The sequence below is a fragment of the Leuciscus leuciscus genome (assembly GCF_965113295.1).
Source record: "Leuciscus leuciscus genome assembly, chromosome: 25".
NCBI lineage: Eukaryota > Metazoa > Chordata > Actinopteri > Cypriniformes > Leuciscidae > Leuciscus > Leuciscus leuciscus.
The window spans coordinates 3,605,973-3,631,449 of NC_138724.1; the positions used below are offsets into that span (position 1 = coordinate 3,605,973).

The 25,477-nt window shown below is 40.2% G+C and overlaps 2 gene segments (V, D, J or C); both read left to right on the plus strand.

The window, feature by feature from the left end:
• The window catches only part of LOC309490514 (Ig kappa chain V region Mem5-like), a 243,030-nt gene that overhangs the window by 195,034 nt on the left and 22,519 nt on the right, over window positions 1–25,477 (plus strand).
• Window positions 24,640–25,256, plus strand: LOC309490568 (immunoglobulin kappa variable 1-8-like). The segment is given in 2 exons: window positions 24,640–24,776; window positions 24,891–25,256.

Genomic DNA, 25,477 nt, shown 5'->3' on the forward strand with positions numbered 1-25,477 from the left:
GTGACAAGACAAGTGACAAGTAACAGGTATAAATAAAAAATAAAATAAAATAAAAATTTGAAAAAATAAAATAAAAAGATTATAAATTATAAATATATATAAAGTTATAAGGTGCTATAATGAAATGTCTGAGGGAAGTATTGCACATGTTTGTTCCACAGTAGGGGAACATTTAAGTGTTCATGAGGTAGATGGCCTGGGGAAAGAAACTTTTCCTGTGTCTGGTTGTTTTTGTGCTCGGTGCTCTGTAGCGTCGACCAGACGGTAACAGTTCAAACAGAGAGTGTGCTGGGTGTGACGGGTCCAGAGTGATTTTGCGAGCCCTTTTACTCACTCTGGATGAGTGCAGTACTTTGAGTGTGGGAAGGGTAGTGCCAGTGATTCGCTCAGCAGTCCGAACTATCCGCTGTAGTCTACGGAGGTCGGTTTTGGTAGCAGAGCCGAACCAGACGGTGATGGAAGTGCAGAGGATGGACTGGATGACAGCTGAGTAGAACTGTACGAGCAGCTCCTGTGGCAGGTTGAATTTCCTCAGCTGACGCAGGAAGTACAGTCTCTGTTGGGCTTTCTTCACAATAGAGTCTATGTGAGTGTCCCACTTCAGATCCTGAGAGATGGTGGTGCCCAGGAACCTGAATGACTCTACTGCAGTCACAGTGCTGTCCATGATGGTGAGTGAAGGGAGTGCAGGGGGGTTTCTCCTGAAGTCCACGATCATCTCCACTGTTTTGAGCGTGTTCAGCTCCAGGTTGTTATAACTGCACCAAAGAGCCAGCTGCTCCACCTCCTGTCTGTACGCAGACTCGTCACCGTTCCGGATGAGTCCGATAACAGTAGTGTCGTCTGCAAACTTCAGGAGCTTGACAGAGGTGTCTTTAGAGGTGCAGTCATTTGTGTACAGGGAGAAGAGCAGTGGTGAGAGAACACATCCCTGTGGAGCACCGGTGCTGATGGTGCGGCTGTCGGACGTGATTTTGCCCATTCTGACTAGCTGTTGTCTGTCTGTCAGAAAGCTGGTGATCCATTGACAGACGGAGCTAGGGACAGAGAGCTGGGTCAGTTTGGTCTGGAGCAGTGATGGGACGATGGTGTTGAAGGCAGAACTAAAGTCCACGAACAGAATCCTTGCATAGGTCCCTGGTTTGTCCAGATGTTGTAGGGTGTAATGCAGTCCCATATTGACCACATCATCCACAGACCGGTTTGCTCTGTAGGCAAACTGCAGGGGGTCCAGCAAGGGTCCAGTGATGTCCTTCAGATATGCTAACACCAGTCTTTCGAATGACTTCATGGCCACAGATGTTAAGGCAACAGGTCTGTAGTCATTGAGTCCTGTGATCTTTGGTTTCTTCGGGATTGGGATGATGGTGGAGCGTTTAAAGCAGAAAGGGACTTTGCACTGCTCCAGTGATCTGTTGAAGATCAGTGAGAAGATAGAGGCCAGCTGGTCAGCGCAGGTTTTCAGACAGGCTGGTGAAACACCGTTTGGGCCTGGTGCTTTCCTTCTCTTCTGTTTCCTGAAGATCTGACGCACATTATCCTCACTGATCTGAAGTGCAGGGAGGGAGGGGAGGGGGATGGCTGGAGGTGTTGATGGCTGTGTAGAGAGATGGTCAGGGCGGGTATGGGGTGTCTGATCGGGGGTCTCAAATCTACAGTAAAAGACATTCAGCTCGTTCGCAAGATGCTTGTTGCTGTCGATGCTGGGGGATGGTGTCTTGTAGTTGGTAATGTCTTTCAGGCCTTTCCACACTGATGCAGGGTCGTTGGAGGAAAACTGGTTTTCCAGCTTTTTGGCATAGCTCTTCTTAGCCACTTCAATCTCCTTTGTCAATGTGTTCCTGGCCTGATTATACAAGATCCTATCCCCACTCCTGTAGGCATCTTCTTTGACCTGACGAAGCTGTCTGAGTTTTGGTGTGAACCATGGTTTATCATTGTTGAATGATAAGTAAGTCCTGGTAGGGATGCATAAATCCTCACAGAAACTGATGTATGATGTTACAGTCTCTGTGAGCTCGTCCAGATCGCTGGCAGCAGCTTCAAAAGCACTCCAGTCAGTGCATTCAAAACAGGCTTGTAAGACCTGCTCTGTGTCGTTGGTCCATCTCTTTACAGTCCTTATTACTGGCTTAGCAGTTTTAAGTTTTTGCCTGTAAGTTGGTAGACTTATGACACATATGGCAGTGTTTATCATGCTTCAATACTGCCTTATGCATAGATGTTTGTGAATACAGGTGTACATTTTTTTAAATGTAGCGATGTGTCATTCGCCAACGATCCGTTCATTGCGTGCGTCACTAAATGCGTGCGGTGTATATAGCCCATCAACAGATACTCGTGGTGACGCGGTCTACGGCCCATAAATAGATATTTCTCCATCCTATGGCCCATCAACAAAACATTGTGCGTCCATAACCATCAATTGCTCATCAGTTTACTTTGAATAATGTATGCTAACAGTTTTATTTTGTTGTTGTTTTTTTAGGAATGTGTCTGGATCAAGCTCTCCTTCTCCAGCACCCCGCAGAGGGGCACGCAGGTGTCGGTCAGTTCTCGAGTAAGTCCACAGACGTAATATTTACAGATTTAATTGTGTTTACATCGTCATAATATAAAAGTACATATTCTTGTGTGATATTACAAAAACTGTTGTCTTTTTTTTTTATCCATGGCCATTAGTGATCGATAATGATAATAATACAGTGTCTTTGATTGTGTTATCAGTATGCTCACAGTGTGTTTTGTTTTGTTTTTTACAGATGTGACAATGAACTTGTCCAAGCACCTTTCCCGAAGAGAGCCAAGGCTAACCAGCAGGCAAGCAACAGGCAGTCCACTCTGGCATGGAAAACAGAGACTGATGTTGACATGGTTTGTTTATTTTGCTCACATTTGATTTGCTTAGAGCCCGCATCAACGGGGCATAAGCATTTACAGTGAGATACCTGCCTTTACTTTTGTTTATTTATCGCTCACAATTGCTTCGTTTATAGCCGACTGATTATTTTTTTTTATTTTGCTCACATTTGATTTGCTTAGAGCAACAGTCATGCAAATATGAAAGAACATTTTGTTGACTAGATTTGGGTACAGTTTTTACTGTAGAATATACTGCCACATCAAATAAGCTTTTGTTTAGCAATGTCTGCTCATATTTTATATATATATATATATATATATATATATATATATATATATATATATATATATATATAAAATACTATTTTTGTCAAAAATAAAGTCATCAACTAAGATGTTTGCTGTTCCAATGTTGGCTATATTCAGACTAATGAATACATATGATAAAATGTAGGCCTATAATCATTTTTTTTACAAAGAAAGAGTACACTTGAAATATTGTTGAAATTGTAATTATTGTTGTAATTGTAACCTTTTTAATAAAATAGCAAAACATATTTACAAGATAGATGTAAGCAAAATCTTAAATGGTCAATATAAGTCTTCTTCTAAATATATCTTTTGTCCTTGCATTCATTCTTGTGGCTCAGTCAGTGTAACACCTGAATGAATGGCTCATTATGCAAGTAATTACGCATAATGGGTGGGACATTGTATTCTCAGGTGTAAACCACTCCTCCTTCACGCCCCCCTCGCATATTGGCTTTCCAAGCAAAACCTGTCTTACACAATTTAAATCAATGTATTGTTTTATGTGAACGATAAAGCAATACTATTTTCACATAATTTTGAAGCCAGAACTCGAAGCAACAGCATCCATTAGTCAAAAGTCTTGTGGACACATATTTAGTATGAGTTTTGTGGTCTTATTTCAGCAACTTTCATTTTAATTTTTTTTCAATAACCACGCATAAACATTATTCTCTTAAAAATACAAACATCTACATACATGTTGCTCACATATTGTCACGGAACGCACGACAACGCCTCCTCCTGGTCTCACTAGGTCCCTCTCTCCTGCATACTAGGACTGCATTTCCCTCATCACCTCATTATGATTTCATCAGTTTCACCTGTGCACCCTCAGCTCCCCTTTATAATAATAATTCATTACATTTATATAGCGCTTTTCTCGGCACTCAAAGCGCTTTACATAGAAGGGGGGATCTCCTCAACCACCACCAATGTGCAGCATCCACTTGGATGATGCGACGGCAGCCATATTGCGCCAGAACGCCCACCACACACCAGCTTACTGGTGGAGAGGAGACAGTGATGAAGCCAATCAGTATATGGGGATGATTAGGAGGCCATGATGGACAGAGGCCACTGGGCAAATTTGGCTTTATCTGGACTGTTTTGTTCTGTTCTCATTTGTGAAGTCTTGTTTTACCAAACCTCTGTCTCAGTTTGTATCTCTTGCTACTCAGTATTTTGACTTGATCTGGTGTATTTGAACTTGGACTCTGTACTCGTTGGTGAACCTTTGCTGCCTGCCTCTGACTACTGCTTGTTTGACTACGATTCTGGATTGCCCTTGTCTTCTTTAGAGTTTGTTATCTTCTGTAATAAATATCTGCAAATGGATCCGACCGTCTCTGCCTCTCCGTCACACATATTATGGTAGCCCTGTTTGTGCTATATAGAGTGAATTTACACCTTTGCCATTAACATGTTTATAAATAACTGAAAAAAGCACAAATGTCAGGGCATGTCAAAACATTCCAAGGGCCCCAAAAACACCTCAGACCCCAGAGGGTTAAGGAGGTCAAACTTACTGACAAACTTCGCAGCCCCCACCTGATCGATGCAGTCATCCATTCTTGGCAGGGGAAACGAATCCGGCTTTGTAACAGAATTAACTCTACGAAAATCCGTGCAAAAACGCATAGTACCATCCGACTTAGGAACAAGTATACAGGGAGAAGCCCAGCTAGAAAAACTGGGTTCAGCAATGTTATTTTCCAACATATATTGTACTTGGTCCTCCATTTGCTTTTGTTTGTCCGTATTTACTCAATAGAATCTCTGCTTTATTGGTTTCCCATCGTCCACCTCAATGTCATGTTCTATCAGATGAGTGCACGTAGGCGAATCAGAAAATAAACAGGAAAACCGATGAATTAATTCTGTCAAAACCACCTATAGACATTTCTTCTACCTCATCCAATGTTTTTTCAATGTCTCTATCGTCAGCTTTAACTGAACCTGCAGAGACCGCGACACATGCCGCATGAGATGGAACTACTGTAGGAGGATCACTACACGCCGAAGGCTGAAGTACACCGGTAAAATAAGGTTTTAGTAAATTCACATGACAAAGCTGTGTATTTTTCCTACATTCAGGAGTTGCAATGATGTAATTTTGATCTGACACCTGCTTTAGAACCGTATAGGGGCCTGTAAACTTGTGACATGACAGGAGAAAATGAAATCGTGGTATGATAGGCATGCTGAGTTACGCACGTTTAGCCGAGGGGACCAGGTGTTGGCTCTGTTTCCCGTAATTAGTTCTCCGTTTCAGGCAAAGTTTATCTGAGTCACGCAAACTATTATTTCTATTTTCGGACTGGAATCCTCTACTCTGGTGCGAACCAATATCGTCAGGCACATTAACATTTGGCATACTGTAACTTGGCTGGTACTCGTACTGATTAAAAATGCGTTTGTGCATTAACACATAATCGTCTGCAAGCATTGCCACCTTGGTTGCAGTCTGTGCTTTTTGTTCACTAACATAGACTGCAACACGACTAGGAACCAAATTTTTTAATTGTTCCAAAACAATTAAGTTGCACAACCCCTCAAAATCACCGACTTCGGCAGCAGAACACCAACGGGAAAAATGCATTTGTAAATTATGAGCAAACTCCAGATAACTTTGATTTTCACTTTTCTTCCAAGTTCTAAATTGTTGCCTGTAAAATTCTGGAACACATTCATAAGCTTTTAACACTGCTGCCTTTACTTCTACATAATCCTGACTATCTTCCACAGTTAAAGACGAATACGCCTCTTGTGCTTTACCTGTCAATACAGTCTGAAGCATTAATGCTCTGGCTGCATCCGGCCATTTACACGCATCGGCAATTCGTTCAAAAAGTACAAAAAAAGAATTTGGATCTCTTTCGCAAAATTTTGCATAGTTGCAAAAGTCTGGCTTCAAATAATGAATGTCCTCCCAAGTATTGCACTTAACAAAGGTGATTTCACGAATTAGCTGATCTACTTGCCTGAGAAGTGGTGTTTATAGCACTCCGCTGGTTTAATGGAACTGAAGCAAGACTTTTACCACATTTAATTAGTTTTAACTGAAATCTAACCTTTCATTTTACGCTTAGAACTGTGTTTTGCAGCTGGAGGAAGAGTGGAGGGCCCAGGTGGTGGAGGGAGAGAGGAGGACCCAGGTAGTGGAGGGAGAGTGGAGGGCCCAGGTGGTGGAGGGAGAGAGGAGGACCCAGGTGGTGGAGGGAGAGAGGAGGACCCAGGTAGTGGAGGGAGAGTGGAGGACCCAGGTAGTGGAGGGAGAGTGGAGGGAGAGTGGAGGACCCAGGTAGTGGAGGGAGAGTGGAGGGAGAGTGGAGGACCCAGGTAGTGGAGGGAGAGTGGAGGACCCAGGTAGTGGAGGGAGAGTGGAGGGAGAGTGGAGGGCCCAGGTGGTGGAGGGAGAGTGGAGGGCCCAGGTGGTGGAGGGAGAGTGGAGGACCCAGGTAGTGGAGGGAGAGTGGAGGACCCAGGTGGTGGAGGGAGAGTGGAGGGCGTAGGTGGTGGAGGGAGAGAGGAGGACCCAGTGGCTGGAGGGAGAGAGGAGTCAGCATAAGGCAAAATTACAAAGATATACCCGTCAGTAATTGTCAGTGCTTGAGAAGTGGTGGTGATAGCACTCAGCTGGTGGTGGAGGAATGAAGCAAGACGTTTACAACATTTGATTAGTTTTAGCTGAAATTGAACCTTTCATTTTACGCTTAGAACTGCATTTTGCAGCTGGAGGGAGAGAGGAGGACCCAGGTAGTGGAGGGCCCAGGTGGTGGAGGGAGAAAGGAGGACCCAGGTAGTGGGGAAGAGAGGAGTGGTGGGGGGAGAGAGGAGGACCCAGGTGGTGGGGGGAGAGAGGAGGACCCAGGTGGTGGAGGGAGAGAGGAGGACACAGGTGGTGGGGGGAGAGAGGAGGACCCAGGTGGTGGGGGGAGAGAGGAGGACCCAGGTGGTGGGGGGAGAGAGGAGGACCCAGGTGGTGGGGGGAGAGAGGAGGACCCAGGTGGTGGGGGGAGAGAGGAGGACCCAGGTGGTGGGGGGAGAGTGGAGGACCCAGGTGGTGGGGAGAGAGTGGAGGACTCAAAAGGTGGGGGGAGAGAAGAGGACCCAGGTGGTGGGGGGAGAGAGGAGGACCCAGGTGGTGGGAGGAGAGAGAGTAGGACCCAGGTGGTGGGAGGAGAGAGAGGAGGACCCAGGTGGTGGGAGGAGAGAGAGGAGGACCCAGGTGGTGGGGGAGAGTGGAGGACTCAGAAGGTGGGGGGAGAGAGGAGGACTCAGAAGGTGGGGGGAGAGAGGAGGACTCAGAAGGTGGGGAGAGAGAGGAGGACCCAGGTGGTGGGGGGAGAGTGGAGGACTCAAAAGGTGGGGGGAGAGAGGAGGACTCAGAAGGTGGAGGGAGAGAGGAGGACCCAGGTGGTGGGGGGAGAGTGGAGGACTCAGAAGGTGGGGGGAGAGAGGATGACTCAGAAGGTGGGGGGAGAGAGGAGGACTTAGAAGGTAGGGAGAGAGAGGAGGACCCAGGTGGTGGGGGGAGAGTGGAGGACTCAGAAGGTGGGGGGAGAGAGGAGGACTCAGAAGGTGGAGGGAGAGAGGAGGACCCAGGTGGTGGGGGGAGAGAGGAGTCAGATGGTAAAACAAAGAAAATAAAATCCTCATTAATTAACACTCTCTCCTCCACCACCTCCTCCTCTGGAGGGTTTGATTCCACCACCTTCTCTTCAGATCCTGGATGATCCCCCACCTCCTGCTCTGCTTGGTTTTCCTCCTCTTGCTCTGCTTGGTTTTCCTCCTCTTGCTCTGCTTGGTTTTCCTCCTCTTGCGATGGATTTGGGTCCACCTCCTCAGGGACATCCTCTTCTTGAGCGACTAGTTCTGCAAAATGTTAATATTAATTGTTAATGACAACTGGATTAAGAATGTTAAGATGAAAAGGTGAAATTAAAAGTAGCTGCCTCTTTTATTTTATGGTTAAATTAAGCAATAAGCCACTCGAGTCCGTAGGTTACACTGATTCTACAACAGCTAAGGGGCGTTGTTAGACACGACGCGCTAGCGGAGTGGCTTATTGCTTTTCTAAAACTGTTACTATAAATACCTGGCAAAGATTCATAAAGTAAAGGCACAGCAACTAGAAATATAACGAGTTATTCCTAGATAATCATTCTTCCGCCAAGAAATATATTTCCTCTATCTGAATGGTTGCCAAGCAACATCGAGACGTAGCTACTTGAACTTTTGTATCAAGTTATGGTAGCGCAGTAATATAGTACAAGATGCGGTCAAGGTGTGTGTTTATGCTGCATTTTACAACGGCATCGAACGCGATTCAGCCAATCACAATCAAGGACTGGAACTATCAGTTTTAGAAGTTGTACATATATAACATGACCTATACAGGTGCATCTCAGAAAATTAGAACAAAGCAGTCCATTGTCCTAACCCAGAATGGATGATTAAATACTCAAGAAACCATTTCCAGTGTTTTTACCTAATTAGCTGATTAGAGCTCTTCTCAGGTCGACATTTTACAATTTACAGCTCATGGAAATGAAAAACTCCAGCATCTCAAAATATTACAATAGAATACAATATACACTGTATAAAATCATCAAGATTAAAACAATCAAGAGCAAAACAAAAAAGGCTTGGAAGATTTTACTGTACGTGTAATAAATGTAGAATATAAAGTTTCAAGTTTTGAAGTACATAGACTAACATGGATCTTTAATGTTCCTTATAAATGTGTACACATTGTAATTATACTAGTCGCAACATGTAAATAGGACACTGTTGGAATTCTTCTGTCACTTTTAGGAGATACAGTAGGTTAGTTGGTTTTGTCACCTCAATGAGCTATACTAACATAAAGGTGGGTCTGACTGAGTTAATGCAAGTGACGAGAAGGGTATGTATAATCTTATCTCACTTTAAAGTTTTTAGGGTCACACTGTACTTGGATAGTTTGCCCACACACTATCTATAGATGCTCAGATTACCTCACTATCTGTGGACACTGTTAACAGTGTCTATAGTTATGTTGAACATAAGTATGTATTACTGTGTTCATGTTGAAAATGACAGGAAATCTTACTTCGTAGTAGGTGCTCATAAAGACGTTGCATTTTTTTAATAATTTTGGAAATCTCAGGATTCCTTGGGTTTTCAAGGCAATGTAAGAGGTCAGCTGCCATTCTCCCTCTCCTGTCCTTATGTCCCAGGAATAAAATTGGACAATACTCCAATACACTGAGTTTGTTAACCTGCAAGAAAAATGAAGACAAGACAAATACTTGGATTATAAACAATTATACAGTTAGTGCCACTGTAGTAATACAATGACTAGACAATGAGATTATACAGACAATGTACTTATTATATAATGTTATGAATTACAGATCAATGTGATTGGTTAGGCTAGATCAATGACTTTAAAGTTAATGGTGATTGTTTGTTTATGCTGGACCAATGAATTCCAAGTTTATGTTCATTAGAATGCTACAACTGGAAACATTTCCAAATAAAGTGTACCCAGACCCTATCCACAAAAGGACACACCAAGTTTCCTGGCACAAGGGAGAAGATTGAAATAGGTTGTGTTTATTATTTTGTATTTATGTATTGATCAATTTCCCTGCTTGCTTCCTGGTTAATGTAGTGTTAGTATTGAACATTTTAAGTATGCTTTTATACAAGGCTCCAGATTTGGGGAGGCAAATGTTGATATTAAAGTTCCTCGGGTTCACTCTCTGGTTTTAGATGACACCCACAGGTGAGAAAAACAGAAGGGCGAACCTGGGGAACCAATGGCGAAACACATTGTTTGCTCCTAATACAACAATTTCTGACATCTGACCAGTGTGATACTCTCTACTTATTAAATCCTGACATTCCTGCACATAAATTCCTTAACAACGTATAAGGAACAAGGCCTGCTTTGTGATTATGTGATTGGAAGTTCATCTAACAGTCTTAGATTATAGGCATAGGCCTATGTGGTTTAACTGGATGTGTAGGGCTAGACAGTAGAAAGAGAGTAAATCCAATGTATAGAAATTGGATACATTTTTCAAAAACCCGCATCATCTGCAGATGTTGCAAGTTACACATTATTGTTATTATATACACAAAGATGAGGTCATATATTGTATAGGCCCTACTAGTTGCTGTGCTTGTCTCGTTGGCTATAGTTAGGGTTGCCAACCGTTCCGTATAATACGGAATCGTCCCGTATTTGACACATAAAAGTCTTGTTCCGTATTGAACTGATACGGAACGCACTTTGTCCATGACATTTTTAATCCATGACAGACACATAGGTTCTAATATATGTCAGACTATGAACGAAGACATTTGTTGGCTATGATAAGAAAAAAACCCAGACGGTGCGGTAGATACTAATTTCTCCCCGTTTGTCTATGATCAGCGTATCGTAGAGTTTTTAACATCTTGGAACATCATCAGAGAATGCCCTTTTAATTGGTCGTTTCAGTCATAGACATCATCTATGGTTTCAGTCATTGTGAGTCACTCGCGTATCGTAGCAACGATGACGACAAGTGACAACAACGGGTATGCAGTATTTGAGTATTTAAGTGCAATATTTTATATTTAAATAAATTTAATATAAATAAAATGTAATAAATACATACATTTTCTTTATTAGCTGTTTTTTATGTTTTATTGTTTTGCACTGGAAAGAAAGTTAACTATAATGGAAGTATAATTATATAAAGATATTTGCACTACACTTCCTTAAAATGTTGTCTAATTAAATTAAAAATATTATTTTTTGCACTGGAAAGAACATTCTAGAAGTCTAATTCTATTGAATAAGTTCGCACAAGGCTACATAAAACTGGTGTGTTTATTTTTCTTCAAATGCAGTCTAAGCCGATGAGTTCTGAATGTTATATGTTGTATTTGTTTAAGTTAAAAATAAAACGTATTATAAACTAAACCAATCCATTGTTCATTGTTGGCAAAATGATCATGATAGCCTTTATATTTCACATCTATGTGGTTCAGTCTTGTATACTGATTAGGCCTACTTTGCTATTCTATAAATACAGTATATAGGCCTAATAAGTTGTATTATAATATGCTATAATGTATGAAATATATTTATCTAAATGTATCAATTAGTTTCCACAATATTCACCAGAAGTCATCATTTGAGGGGTTATTTTTCAAAATGTTCTTCCGTGGGGGCACCGGACCCCCCCGCTCACTGTTCCTTATTTCCATTTCAGAAAGTTGGCAACCCTAGCTATAGTTTCATGGCTATAGTTTCTGTTTTGAGTGTAAGCTGCTTAATAAGCCTACTTCTGATGTTGGGGTAGTTCAGAAGTGGTAGCAAAGATTAATCAGATAGCCACTGTCCATGGTTCTGATCATAGACTAGTAGGGCTGAGTTATTGTAATGTAGCATAATCATATTAAAAGCCATTACCATTTAAAAGCTTGGACTCTTGGGAATAGATACATGACAATCTTCTTCATATACAATTTGCATAATGCTTTACGTTATCAAAAAAACCCTCCAGCCCTTGCGTATATCCTAAGCAATATGTGGATGCAACATATTGGGTCTTAAAATATCCACAATAATCCATACAAATAGATTATCTAATATAAGTTGTGAAGATGTGTAGTCCATCTTATACAAACCCATTGAAACAGCCATGCTATTTTGGCTAGCAAACATAGGCTAGCGATTTCTTTGTAATTATTAACTATTTAGTGTTGTGAATCTAGGCTATATGAGAACCTCTGAAATGCAATTCAAATACTGTACATGAACTGTTTTACCCATCATTTGAGAGGATTATACTTCCAACAAAGGGGTTCTTGAGCAGTGAGCCTTTTATTGCCAGTACGCATTTTTGGGTAACCTAAATTCCTATTTGGAGTCTTGATAAGGACCTTGAGCATGGGCATAGTGCATGGGCATACTTTTACAAATAATTGTGTAAAATACCATTTTTTAAATATTTTTTATAAACAGCTTCACAAAACCTGTTGCCAGGGTGCAATTGTGTTTTTGAGATACTTCAAGTGACCTACATAGCTAAAATATGGTTAGTTCAGAGATATCTAACCTGTAGAAAGAAAAAACAATAGAAACTACATGGCCTCAGCTTTCCAAAAAGGTCAAGCTTTTATGTCATACTAACAATAGTCCATGTGGGAATGACTTACAGACAGCTGAGCAGCCCTCAGTATTCTGCTCACATTTCTGCTTTTTCTGACAGATTCTGCCCACTTGGCGGTAACCTTTCTTTGGGGCTTCAGTGGGAAAAGACAGGCTTTACAAGTATTTTGCGGCAGGCGATTTGAGACCTGGCAGGAGGGGCACTTAAGAGTCTGTGGTTTTGTCATGTCTGCAAATGAAAATGACACATATATTATATGTTATATATATATTACTGTAATAATTTTTTTAATTGGCAATCACACCTTCAATTTCTATCACAGATGTGTTCTCAACATGCACTTATTGTGTTTAAAGACAGACCGAGTCTAAATCTAATCTTTAAAATGTATTGAAGAGTAGCCAAAATACTGAACCAGCACAATCCTTGGGTGCACTAGAGACAAAGCCAATTCAAGACATCCTCTGAGGCCATTAGATTCAGTTCACAAAAAAGATGTGCCACAGGACAGTGGGATAGCCTACTTTAGCCTACTTGTGCCAGGTAGAGTAGATTTGAATGGCCAAACTGACATACTGGTAGGCCTGGCTGAATCTTAGTTGTAATAAGTCAAGTCAAGTGACTAGTGTGTACTACTTAAGTTTGAGATGTTCCCTAAAACAATATATATATATATACATACATACAGACCCTTTCCAAAAAATTAGAATATCATGGAAAAATTTATTAATTTCCATAATTCCATTCAAAACGTTAAACTTCCATAGATTATAGATTCAGGGCCCACAACTTAAACGATTTCAAGTATTTAGTTGTTTATTTGTACATAATTTGGGCTTCCAGCTCATAAAACCCACGAAAACAGGATTTAAAAAAATTTGAATATTACATGAAATCACACAGTAATTACACAGTGATACCATGGTCATTGAACCAGGTTTTGGTTCTTTTGGCAGTGTGGGCAGGTGCAAATCCTGCTGGAAAATGAAGGAAGATATTGATGATCACTGAACATGCGTATAACTACATTAATAAAGTTGGTTCATATTTGATAAATATTGAACATCTATTTCTATTTTTAATATGACACATTTTTTTTATATTGTCTTTATGCATTTCTCATCCAGGCTCCAGTGGACAGATCACAGTAACTCAAACTCCTGTAGTTCATACAGTTTCATCAGGAGAGAATGTTGTGATGAGATGCAGCGCCAGCACTCCTTTAACAGACTGTACTCCACCCTGTCTGTCCTGGTACTCACAGAAACCTGGAGAAGCTCCTAAACTCATGATTTATAGAGTGAACAGACTCCAGTCAGGAACTCCATCTAGATTCAGTGGCAGTGGATCTGGCAGTGATTTTACTCTGACCATCAGTGGAGTCCAGACTGAAGATACAGGAGATTATTACTGTCAGAGTTTTCACAGCAGTGGTAGCTATGTGTTCACACAGTGATAAAGAGTCGTACAAAAACCTCTGTCAGTCAGACGTCACAGTGACTGCACTGATACAGCTGAGAGAAACTGCAGCTGCTGATGGAGGATCACAAACTACACAATATCAAACCTTTCACACACTTTATTCATTTATTATGATGTACTAAGTAAACATATAATCTTATATCTCTTACTAAACTGGACTAAAATGTGTAGAAAATGTGAGTGGTGATTGTTCTTGTAAAACTTCTTGTTCTTCTAAAGCCACTCCATTACAATTTCACACATAGAAAGACACACGTAAGAAAGAGACACTAAAATTAAAATGGTTAAAAGCACAATTTTTAAGGAAAATCTACTAATCACACTAATGCACATTATGACAGAAACCCTTAACAATGTTTTAAAACCATAAATGCAGTGATTATGATACAAATTGAGAGAAAAACTACCTTTGCAATGTTTCTTCCTATGGTGTCCCTATAATTAAGGTCCCATCACAACAATTCAATTCAGAATCACTACAGCAATATGATTTTGGTTCATTTTTAAATTGATAACAGCAGACTATGCAGTTGCACTTTATTTTACAGTATGTGAACTTACTTGTACTTACAATGTAGTAATGTAATTTAATTTAGTTCATTACAATGTAATTTAATACATATTTAATTTATTAAAAATATTTTTATACCATCATTCATGACAAAGCATTATATCATCATCATTAAGCACACAGCAGTTGACAAAACACTTAATATTTTATTTGAATTAAACAACATACAAATATTTATAATTAAATTCATGTTGTCTTTATTCATTAAAATGCATAATATCAGCGTCATATGCATACATCAGTTACAATTCAAGTCTTTTCATAACTGGTAAAACCTGAAAGCCAAAGAAAGAAAACTTCTGTATTTAGACCATATACAATATCACTCAATATTACTATTAAATACTATGGTAATGTTGCAAATGGATCCTATATCTGTGGCTTCATTCCCTTCTTTGCATTCTCTCATAAAATAACTTTTTTATCATAGTAAAATCTACATAGCCTATCATTCCCAACAAAAGTATTGTTTAGCGCAAAACGTGTTGAAGATTAGTGGACAGTCGATTCATTAAATAAGTTATTTCCTCACAAAAACGGTTCTGTGAAGCCTCTTCTCCATCTCCATCTCCATTGATATCCATCAAACAGACTCTGGTCTCCTTTCCTTTATTTGGCTGAAGGTTGCAGGCTTGTCTTCTAGTGGCTTTTATGCATTCAACTGTATCCATACACTCTCATCTCATCCCTTTTCCCACATTTATAGTAATGACACTATGACGCAAACTAGAAATTGTATGGCAAGCCGTTTTAACATTTAATCCTTAAAACATACTAGTATCTATTTTCATGCTACTAGTACTTCTTTTTTAGGTACTAGTATCTTTTCCATTAAGTACTAGTACTTATTCATTAGCCATTAGTGCTTATTCATTAGTTACTAGTATTTATTATTAGATACTAGCACTTATTCATTAGATACTAGTTCCTATTTAAAATACACTAGTACTTATTCATTAGATTCTAGTGCCTATTAAATTGGTACTAGTACTTATTCATTAGTTACTAGTATTTATTATTAGATACTAGTACTTATTTATTAGACACTAGTATCTTTTGTAATTGTTACTAGTAACTATTCTTATTTTACTAGTCACAGCTGCTTTTTTTACTCGTCTTATGTTATGACTAGTCAGAACGGCCACTGTAGAGTTCAGTTAAAAATCTTAGTAAAATAAAAAAATCTTACTAGTAATATTTGGAATAAATACTAGTATCTAATAAATAGGTACTAGTATCTATTGAATAAGTACTAGTAGCTAATTAATAAGTACTAATATCTAATAGGTACTGGTATCTAATGAATAAGTACTAGTAATTAATGAATAAGTACTAGTATAATATTTAATAGGTACTAGTATCTAATGAATTTAGTACTAGTATTTATTGAATACATACTAGTATCTAGTAATAGGTACTAGTATCTAAAAATAAGTACTAGTACCTAATGAATAACTACTAGTATCTAATATATATGTACTAGTCACAGTTGGAATACACATTAGTCAGAACTGAATAGTTGATATCTGAATGACAGATCCCCATAGAAGTCAATGGCAAAACATTTAATTTGTTACTAGTAACAAAATAATAGTTACTAGTCACTATTGAAATAAGTACTAGTGTCACAGGGTGACAAACAGCTCCAGATCTGTATGAGTGTTTGTCGTCATGACAACTAAACGGCAGATTGGCGACAGGTGTAGGGACTTCACTCTGAGCGTCTGATTGAGGCCACTCCCGCTTTTAGAGAGGATAAAACACACGAGGAGGAGAAGGCTGTGGGCACTGTGCCATGCTGTGGTGCTGTGTTGTTCTTCTGCCCTGTTGATCTGGATCGTCCTCCCCCCCGATCGTTGGTGGTTTCTCTCTCGTGGGGAATTGGTTATGGGCACTGCAGTTGAGGGGTTGTCTTGAAGGAAGAGGAGCGTTGTTTGGGAGGACGCGAGGACGGCCCAGAGGAATGAAACGCGCTGACTGAGCTGGAGAAGAGAGAGATGAGTAGTTAACAAACTGAATCTCATAATTGCATTGTGTTCTCCACTAAATTGGGTATTGGATTGAAGTGTTTGGAGCATGTGTACACCCTTCACCGAGTGAAATACTGATTCTTTGTCGATCTCTCACCTCCTCTCCCCGATTGGAGTTCAGCGAAGGGAAGTCCGTCTGTGACCGCGAGGAAAAATCTCTCGAGTGTTCTGTCCGCCCCGGCGATCATCAGTGCGGTAGACCAGGACTTGCGGGTGAGTGCTGGCCTTATGCGCACTAGAAGAGTGAAGTTGCAGTGTTTAAATTGACGTTTCCCCTCACGATTGCATGCTTAGAGTTGGATTGCAGTGTGTGTGTGTGTGGAAGAATTCTTTATTGCTGTGCAACCGCCCATGCGTCCTGGGGGTCTACTATCTACCGTGAGAGCTGAGTGAGATTGCTTACATCTACGTGCGGTGTCTAGAAAGAAGAACCTCTGCGAGATAACATCACCCCATTTGAGAACTGTGTATTGCTGTTGAAGTTGATTCCGTCTGTCCTAGAGAAGCCCCGCTCAGCCTGCGACTTTGAGCCTGTTGCAGTCCTAAGCCCAACTGCACGGTGTGAAGTTATCTGTCCCCTGTAACCCACGTGAGAGCTGTGTATTGCTGTTGAAGTTGATTCTGTCTGTTCTAGAGAAAGCTCTGCTCTGTCTGTGACTTGGAGTCTGCTGCAGCCCTGAAGCCCAACTGCATGGTGTGAAGTTATCTGTCCCCTGCAATACACGTGAGAACTGTATACTGCTGTGTGAAGTCTTAATTTCGTCTGCCTTAGAGAAAGCTCTGCTCTGTCTGTGCCTTTGAGTCTGCTGCAGCCCTGAAGTTCAACTGCACGGAGTGAAGTTATCTGTCCCCTGCAACCCACGTGAGAGCTGGGTATTGCTGTTGAAGTTGATTCTGTCTGTTCTAGAGAAAGCTCTGCTCTGTCTGTGACTTGGAGTCTGCTGCAGCCCTGAAGCCCAACCGCATGGTGTGAAGTTATCTGTCCCCCGCAGCACACGTGAGAATTGTATACTGCTGTGTGAAGTCTTAATGTTGTCTGCTTTAGAGAAAGCTCTGCTCTGTCTGTGACTTTGAGTCTGCTGCAGCCCTGAAGTCCAACTGCATGGGGTGAAGTTATCTGTCCCCTGCAACCCACGTGAGAGCTGTGTATTGCTGTTGAAGTTGATTCTGTCTGTCCGGGAGAAGCCCCGCTCAGCCTGCGACCCGAGTCTGCTGCAGTTTTGAGCCTACCTGCATGGTGTGAAGTTATCCGTCCCCTGCAACCCATGGGAGAACTGTGTATTGCTGTTGAAGTTGATTCTGTCTGTTCTAGAGAAACCCCGCTCTGTCTGTGACCTTGAATCTGCTGCAGCCCTGAAGCCTACCTGCATGGTGTGAAGTTATCCGTCTCTTGCAACCCATGTGAGAACTGTGTATTGCTGTTGAAGCCGATTCTGTCACCTGTGACACTCACCTGTCTAACGCTCTCCCATTGAGAGTCTGGCACCAGTCTGTGAAGGGAGTGCGCCTTGATCCCTCTACTCACCTGTGATACTCACTTGTCTATTGCTCTCCCACTGCGAGTCTGGCACCAGTCTGGAAAGGAAGTGCACTTTGAACCCTCTACTCACCTGTGATACTCACCTGTCTACTGCTCTCCCACTGTGAGTCTGGCCCCAGTCTGTGGAGGAAGTGAGCCGTGATTTCTCTACTCACCTGTGATATCCACCTGTCTAACGTTCTCCCACTGTGAGTCTGGCACCAGTTTGCGAGGAAGTGAGCCGTGACCCCTCTACTCACCTGTGATACTCACCTGTCTACTGCTCTCCCACTGCGAGTCTGGCACCAGTCTGTGGAGGAAGTGAGCCGTGATTCCTCTACCCACCTGTGATATCCACCTGTCTAACGCTCTCCCACTGTGAGTCTGGCACCAGTTTGTGAGGAAGTGAGCCGTGATCCCTCTACTCACCTGTGACACTTACCTGTCGAACGCCCTTCCACTGTAAGTCTGACACTCACCTGTGAAGGAAGTGATCCCCGTTCTCTCTACTCACTTGTGATACGCACCTGTCCAACGCTTTCCCACTGGGAGTCTGACACCAGTCCGTGAAGGAAGTGAGCCTCGATATCCTTACTCACCTGTGATACTCACCTGAGATTCTCGCCGGTCCATACCCGCGGCGGTGCTGTTCCGGGTTCCTGGGAAGGAGAAGACAAGGAATTTTAGATTAGGATTTCTTAATTGCTTTTTAATAGAAAATAAAGTTGCCATTCCTTTTACTCCTGCCTCTTGCCTCCTCCTTGATACGCTCCTCTGGGTGACAGTGGTTTAGGGGTGAGCGCAGTCTGGCTTGGCCCACCCCGACCTGTGACACTAGTATCTAATGAATAAGTACTAGTATAAATTTAATAGGCACTAGAATCTAATGAATAAGTACTAGTATCTTTTAAAAAGGTACTAGTATCTAAAGAATAAGCACTAGTACTTAATGGAATAGATACTAGTGTCTAAAAACTAAGTACTAGTAGCATGAAAATAGAGACTACACTGTTAACCCTTGCTGTAAAAAAAGGCCAAATTCTGACAATATCATACCAGTTTCCATTAAAACAGTAATATACCGTATAAAACAAAACTAGCCTACAGGAATATACTGTGAATTAACAATGCTCAAAATCGACTCTCAGTGGCTGTTTTCACAATCACACCCTATACCCTCATTCACTATTCCCTACATTAGTTCACTAATATAGTCCACTTGACAGAGTGAATGAAAAGAAGTGAGTGAATTGAGACACTGATGAACACCTGATAAGCAGAATCACTGAAGGACAGACAAACAAGAACAGAAAAAAGAGAAACACAAGAACTACAACTGACTTCCAGCAACACTGAGTGTGAAACCAGTTTACAAACCAGTTTACGATTATTTCTTTCATACATGTACAAAAGTTCTTGTTGAGAATTAACAGAGATTTAGTTAATAATAAAGTTTGTTGTCACCATGATGGAGATCAGTATTTTCTTTAGTTGGTCTCTTGTCCCTTGACTTCTTACCATTCATCTCTCTCTGGCTGCTGTAACAGTGAGTTTATAAAACACATTTGTTATGGCAAGAAAGAGCCAAGAGGAAGATGATCAGGTGTTTTTGGCTTTTGAGGTGATGTAACAATCATCCTAGACATGTCTGATTCTCTGATCTTTCCTGTATTTATTCTTTGAATTTATGGGTGTTTCATATTTAGCATATATCTGTGAATCTACAATATGAAATCAATATTTCTGTAATCAGGGCTTATGAAGAATATCATAATCATATTGTGCATTAAAACATGTTTAACACCTGCTTAACTCAGACACACACAGACATCAACAATCAGCACATGAATCTCAACAATGGTGACAATCAAAAGATTCATGTCGCAATGCATGCTGGGTTCCAGGATAATATAAAACTCCCAGCATGCACTGCTGCATGAATAAAAAAAGTATTGCCACCATTGTTGAGATTCATGTGCTAAATTGTGATATCTCTGTGTTTCTAAAAGACGGAGTAGCTTTGTTTTTTTTTTGGTTTGAGCGTGATGTGTTAAACAAATGAGTCATTGTAATTTTTTGCTGTGGTTTCACAGTGGTGGTAATGGGACACTTTTGATTGAGGATTAAACTCTGAATGAGTGAGAATGAATTCCTTAGTGAATGAACAGGCAATATGATGATGTTGTCATCATAATCATTATAGCCACAATCATTCATAAACTGTGTGTGTGTACAAGTGTGACTTGCACAAAACCAGCTCAAGCAGCAAAAGAAACACTTATGTTTTAGCATCAGCATCCCAACTAAAGCAAGCACTGATCTCTATAATGGTAACTTAAAACCAAACATTTTCAATTTAACATCTTAATAACAACTTCTGTAGATGTATGACAGAAATAAAGTCATACTGGTTAATAATAAGTATAATAATGTGTAATGGCTGGAAGTCAGTTGTAGTTCTTGTGTTTCTCTATATTCTGTTCTAACAGCAGGTGTTCATCACTAATGCTCAACAATCATTTACATATTCTCTTAATTATCTCACTGCAACACTGCATCAATGTTACTTTTTACTCTCTGTAGTGTGGATTTCCCTGTGGGGTTGAAAGGGTTAACAGTGTAAGATAAAAAAAGTCACACCCACAAAATGTATTTTAACAGTGATAAACTGTAAGTTATAAAACAGGTTTATACTGGTAACACTGTTGCCAGTATTTTACTGTAAAATCTTGTTTTTTGGGTCACTGTTGTGCAGAAGAGTAGAGCCTGTGCTTCAGTCCAGGAGAAGATCTACAAACATTGATGATACGCTGCTTGTTGCTTTATTTAAAAGGCAGTGATTGTGTAGTTGCTGGTCCAGTGGAAATCTCTTTATTTACAAAAGTTTTGTTGTGGTTTCAAAAGAAATAAGTTCACAGTAATACTTTGCTCACGTTATTAGTGCATTATAAATTTTAGTTAGTACATTTAAATGACAGTTGGGCAATTTAAGGCAGTCGGTTTCTGCAAGTGAAATTAGTTAACTCGAGTTTTAGTGCATTTTTACAGTAACATACTGTAGATTACAGTAAAGAACTGTACAATTAACAGTAAATTACTGGCAACAGTGTTGCCAGTATTTTACTGTAAAAAAACCTGGTAAGGTCTAACAGTGTAGTAGGTTTTAACCCTCTGAGGTCGAGAAACGCGCCGACGCGTTTTGCTGGATTTTTTTCACATAGCAGCAACATAAACTTAAATTACTCCGTCATTTATGGTTATACAGAAAAAAGAAATATAAAAAAATAATCTGTGATATTTCTACTTTTGTATGTGTCCACTTACAATCAAATCAAAACATTGTGCTTTTTTAAAATAAAGAAAATAAACAGGGTGTGCGTTCTGCCTCTCCGTCGCGGTGAACTTTTTTTTCTTGAGCACGTCTATAAACTGAAACAAAACTCAGCGAATACTTGTCACACATTTATGAGCCATACACCTTTATACACATTTAAGTGTGTACTTTTAAATGATCAGATTCAAACTGAAAACAAATATTCTCTGTTTAAAGGGAGACTTCACCCATTTGCATTAAGCTTTGTATTGTTAGAAACCCAGTCATATATTATAATAAATGTGGATTTTTCATCCATTTTTCCCTGAGATGGGAGAAATAAGGATTTAAGTGTTTTACTTCCTGCTTATTATGATGTAAAAATCATCATTTTGCGTCATAATAAGCAGGAAGTCACATTTCATTGAAAAGTGTAGAGACTACAGACACTCGTTCCTCATCTTTCCCAGGGGGCGGGAACCGCTCACGCTACAGGCCTATTACAGATCAGTGGGTGGGACTTGACTTTCTGAAACTAAAAGCAATATCCTCCATCTTGTTTGGAAGCTAAGCTAACAGGCGCTGTGGAGCCAGATGTGAAGATATGACAATAGCGGAGGGTAACGTTACTCAATATGATGTAGAAGAAGAGGATTTCGGAAGTCTGATGCTCGAATCAGGTGTTTGTGGCTACCTTTACAAGCCGCATTATAGCGCAGAGCAGCCGAGGCAGCAGAAGACCTGCCTGTCGCGGACGAGGAGCCCGGACTGGCTCGAGTTAGGGCGGACTGGTGGCGCCGGTGATCTCACTATGCAACTACGAACCGCTATGAACACAGAGATAGAGTCCGTCTGCGGCAAAGAATTTCAACAATGACAACTTCTCCTGGATGAAATCTCTGAATCAGACGAGGACACGGACGTTTGTGTTGTGAATCAGACGAGGACACGGACGTTTGTGTTGTGAATCAGACGAGGACACGGACGTTTGTGTTGTGAACTATCCTAGTTTCGCACCGCATCTGACTGAACATCCAGGTAACGTTACAATGCAATAATTCACCACTTCGAAAGAAATACAAATGAAGAGTAATTCACTAATGAGTTCGCCAACTAACTAGACATTTTGTGTGAAATGAATTTCAAGCTCTGGTGGTAGCTAGCCTTGTAGACGGAAGAGTTATTTCTCTTATAGGCAGATATGCGCTTTCTGGATTAGTGGGAGTGGCTTGCGCAGCTGTGCAATGTGGTGCATTGTGGGAGTTGGTGTCTTTCATACAAATGCGTCCTGAAGTTACTTTCTTTCTTTCCTCGGCCAAGAAGGCACCAAATTCAAAATTTATTTTACATTTCGACTACATATATGACCCACTTTCAATAAAGATCAATGTTCCCATGGGTGAAATGCTCCTTTAAGTAATTTGTATAAAACCAACAGGATGTCCAGTATCTCAAACGCTTGCTAATTACTTTTTAATTCGGCCACGCCCACTCACGCAAAAGAGATTCAAATGCAAATCTCCACATGGAACGCGAACGCCCTCGTTACCTCAAACACAAAACACCAAAACACTTCACAAGTCTCTGCTTTTCGTCGAGTTTGGAAGACACGCTGTGAGCTTACATGGATTTACCTCAGAAGAAGAAGAACGCGATTTGAAGACAAGAAAGATGTAAGGTAAGAAATTCTTACTTATTAGTTTATGGTATTGTTGCATAAACTTCACATTGCAGTTGAACTGTTGCTAGATATATGGTGAATATTATACTATTTAGACCCGTGTTTACTGTTAAATACTGTTTGTGGATATCTGCTCAAACATAGATATGTATAACCATAATGTTTAATATTTTGGAGCGCAATGGCGTTTGAATGTATCATATTTTGGAGCGCGCTGTGGGTTTGAATGTATCATATTTTGGAGCGCGATTGCGTTTGAAAGGAAAAATGCACCAAACATTAGGCTTTATGTTTTTACTATTATCTCATTTCATATCATCATAACGAATGGAAACATTTGAAGTAACATATGATAATCAATATATTTTTCTCTAGCGTAGTTGTTCTTGAAATCTTTTGGAAGATTTAATTTATTGTTATTATTATTTTATGCAGCACTGCGTAGCCTATGCCTACAAGGCACAACACACCTGGTGTTCATTATATATTGTTGGAAACATGTGTGTGTGTGTGTGTGTATTCTGTGAATTTTAAAAAGAAATTTTAACCAGAAAAATCTAAAATCTATTCCCAAAATCGTGCAGCCCTATAGTTTCTCTTGATATCAGTATGTTCACAGTTTTTTCTTTTTTTCTTTTCTTTCAGGGACCAGATGCAACTGAGTCCTGCTGACTTCAACATTCACATGAGTCTCTGTACATGAACATGGTAAAGTGAAAATCAAACACCTTGGAAATTAAAGGTATGTACAATGTTTTTAGGAATGGCACAAAGGTCTCTGTCTTTGGATCATTGTTTTCAATGTGCTCTTTTGTCATTTGTATTTTTGGATTGTGTTGTGTTGTAAATAAATCCAAACAATCTAAAAGCCATTCTTTTTAAATCTCCTCATTCTTTGTGCAAGGTTGCTCTGAATGACAGGGCCTGATCGCTCCTAATAGGGCAGTTAGCTTACATATTCATGAGATGATCACGCCTCTTCGCATATGGCTTTGTCACACAAAACACGTCTTAGAAATTTTAAATCAATATATTGTCTTATCTGAATGAGCAGTCAGGGTGATTTTCACATAGTTTTGGAGCAAATATTCTAGGCTATGTCATACAATTTTCAAAAGTCTTGTGAAGAAATAATCAGTATGGGTTTCATGGCCTTATTTCAGTGAGAATTTTTTTTTGTATTTTCACAAACCACGCATAAATGTCATTATCTCAAAACTACAAACTTTTACATACATGCTGCTGATATATTATTGTAGCACAGTTTGTGCTGAATACAGTGTAATTAGACTTTAGCCATGAAAATGTCACTAGTAACAGAAAAAAACACAAATGTCAGAGCATGTCAGAACACCTCCAGGGCCCAGAAAACAGCTCAGACCTCAGAGGGTTAATGAAGCACGACTGGTAGATATATGAAAATTCAACGTTTTACAACTTAATATAATTAATATATCAATATTTAATATTAATGTCTTCAAATCAATAGTTTCCTCGTCAGTTGTTAAATAAGTGCAATTTAAAAATTAATAATGACTGAATCAATAATATGTGTGATTCTGTCAATATACTCTTCAGAAATGTGTGTATAATAGCTTAGCATTTCTCAACATGAGGAAGTTGTTTGATAATGTGTTTGTGACTGATCTACAGTCTTCAGGATAATGATTTAAATAGAGAGAGTCACTTTGCATTGTCAGCACATGCTTCAGTGCTCTGAGAGTGTTTATAGTGCTGTGAGTTTAACACTTCATGACTGAGAGCAGAACACAATCTTCATCATCACACAAGACTAAACTACAGCAATGAACACAATCAACATCTTCATCTGGATATTGCTCTGTATATCAGGTAATAAGACACTGACATGCTTATAACTACATAAATAAAGTTGGTTCATATTTTATAAATATTGAACATCTATTTCTATTGTTTTTATATTGTCTTTATGCATTTCTCTTCCAGGCTCCAGTGGACAGATCACAGTAACTCAAACTCCTGTAGTTCATACAGTTTCATCAGGAGAGAATGTTGTGATGAGATGCAGCGCCAGCACTCCTTTAACAGGCTGTAGTCCACCCTGTCTGTCCTGGTACTCACAGAAACCTGGAGAAGCTCCTAAACTCCTGATTTATTACACAAGCAGCCTTCAGTCAGGAACTCCATCTAGATTCAGTGGCAGTGGATCTGGCAGTGATTTTACTCTGACCATCAGTGGAGTCCAGACTGAAGATACAGGAGATTATTACTGTCAGAGTTATCACAGTGATCCAGTGTTCACACAGTGATAAAGAGTCGTACAAAAACCTCTGTCAGTCAGACGTCACAGTGACTGCACTGATACAGCTGAGAGAAACTGCAGCTGCTGATGGAGGATCACAAACTACACAATATCAATGTTTAGTTCAAAGTTTCTAAAAACTTTACAAATAAAATTAAATGTATCAGTAGTAATATATTTGATATGAAATAAGAGTTAGAGCTGATATTGATTATGGCACTGGGATGTTTTATTGTCAGTGTTTCAGATCACAGTATGAGAGCGATGCGGA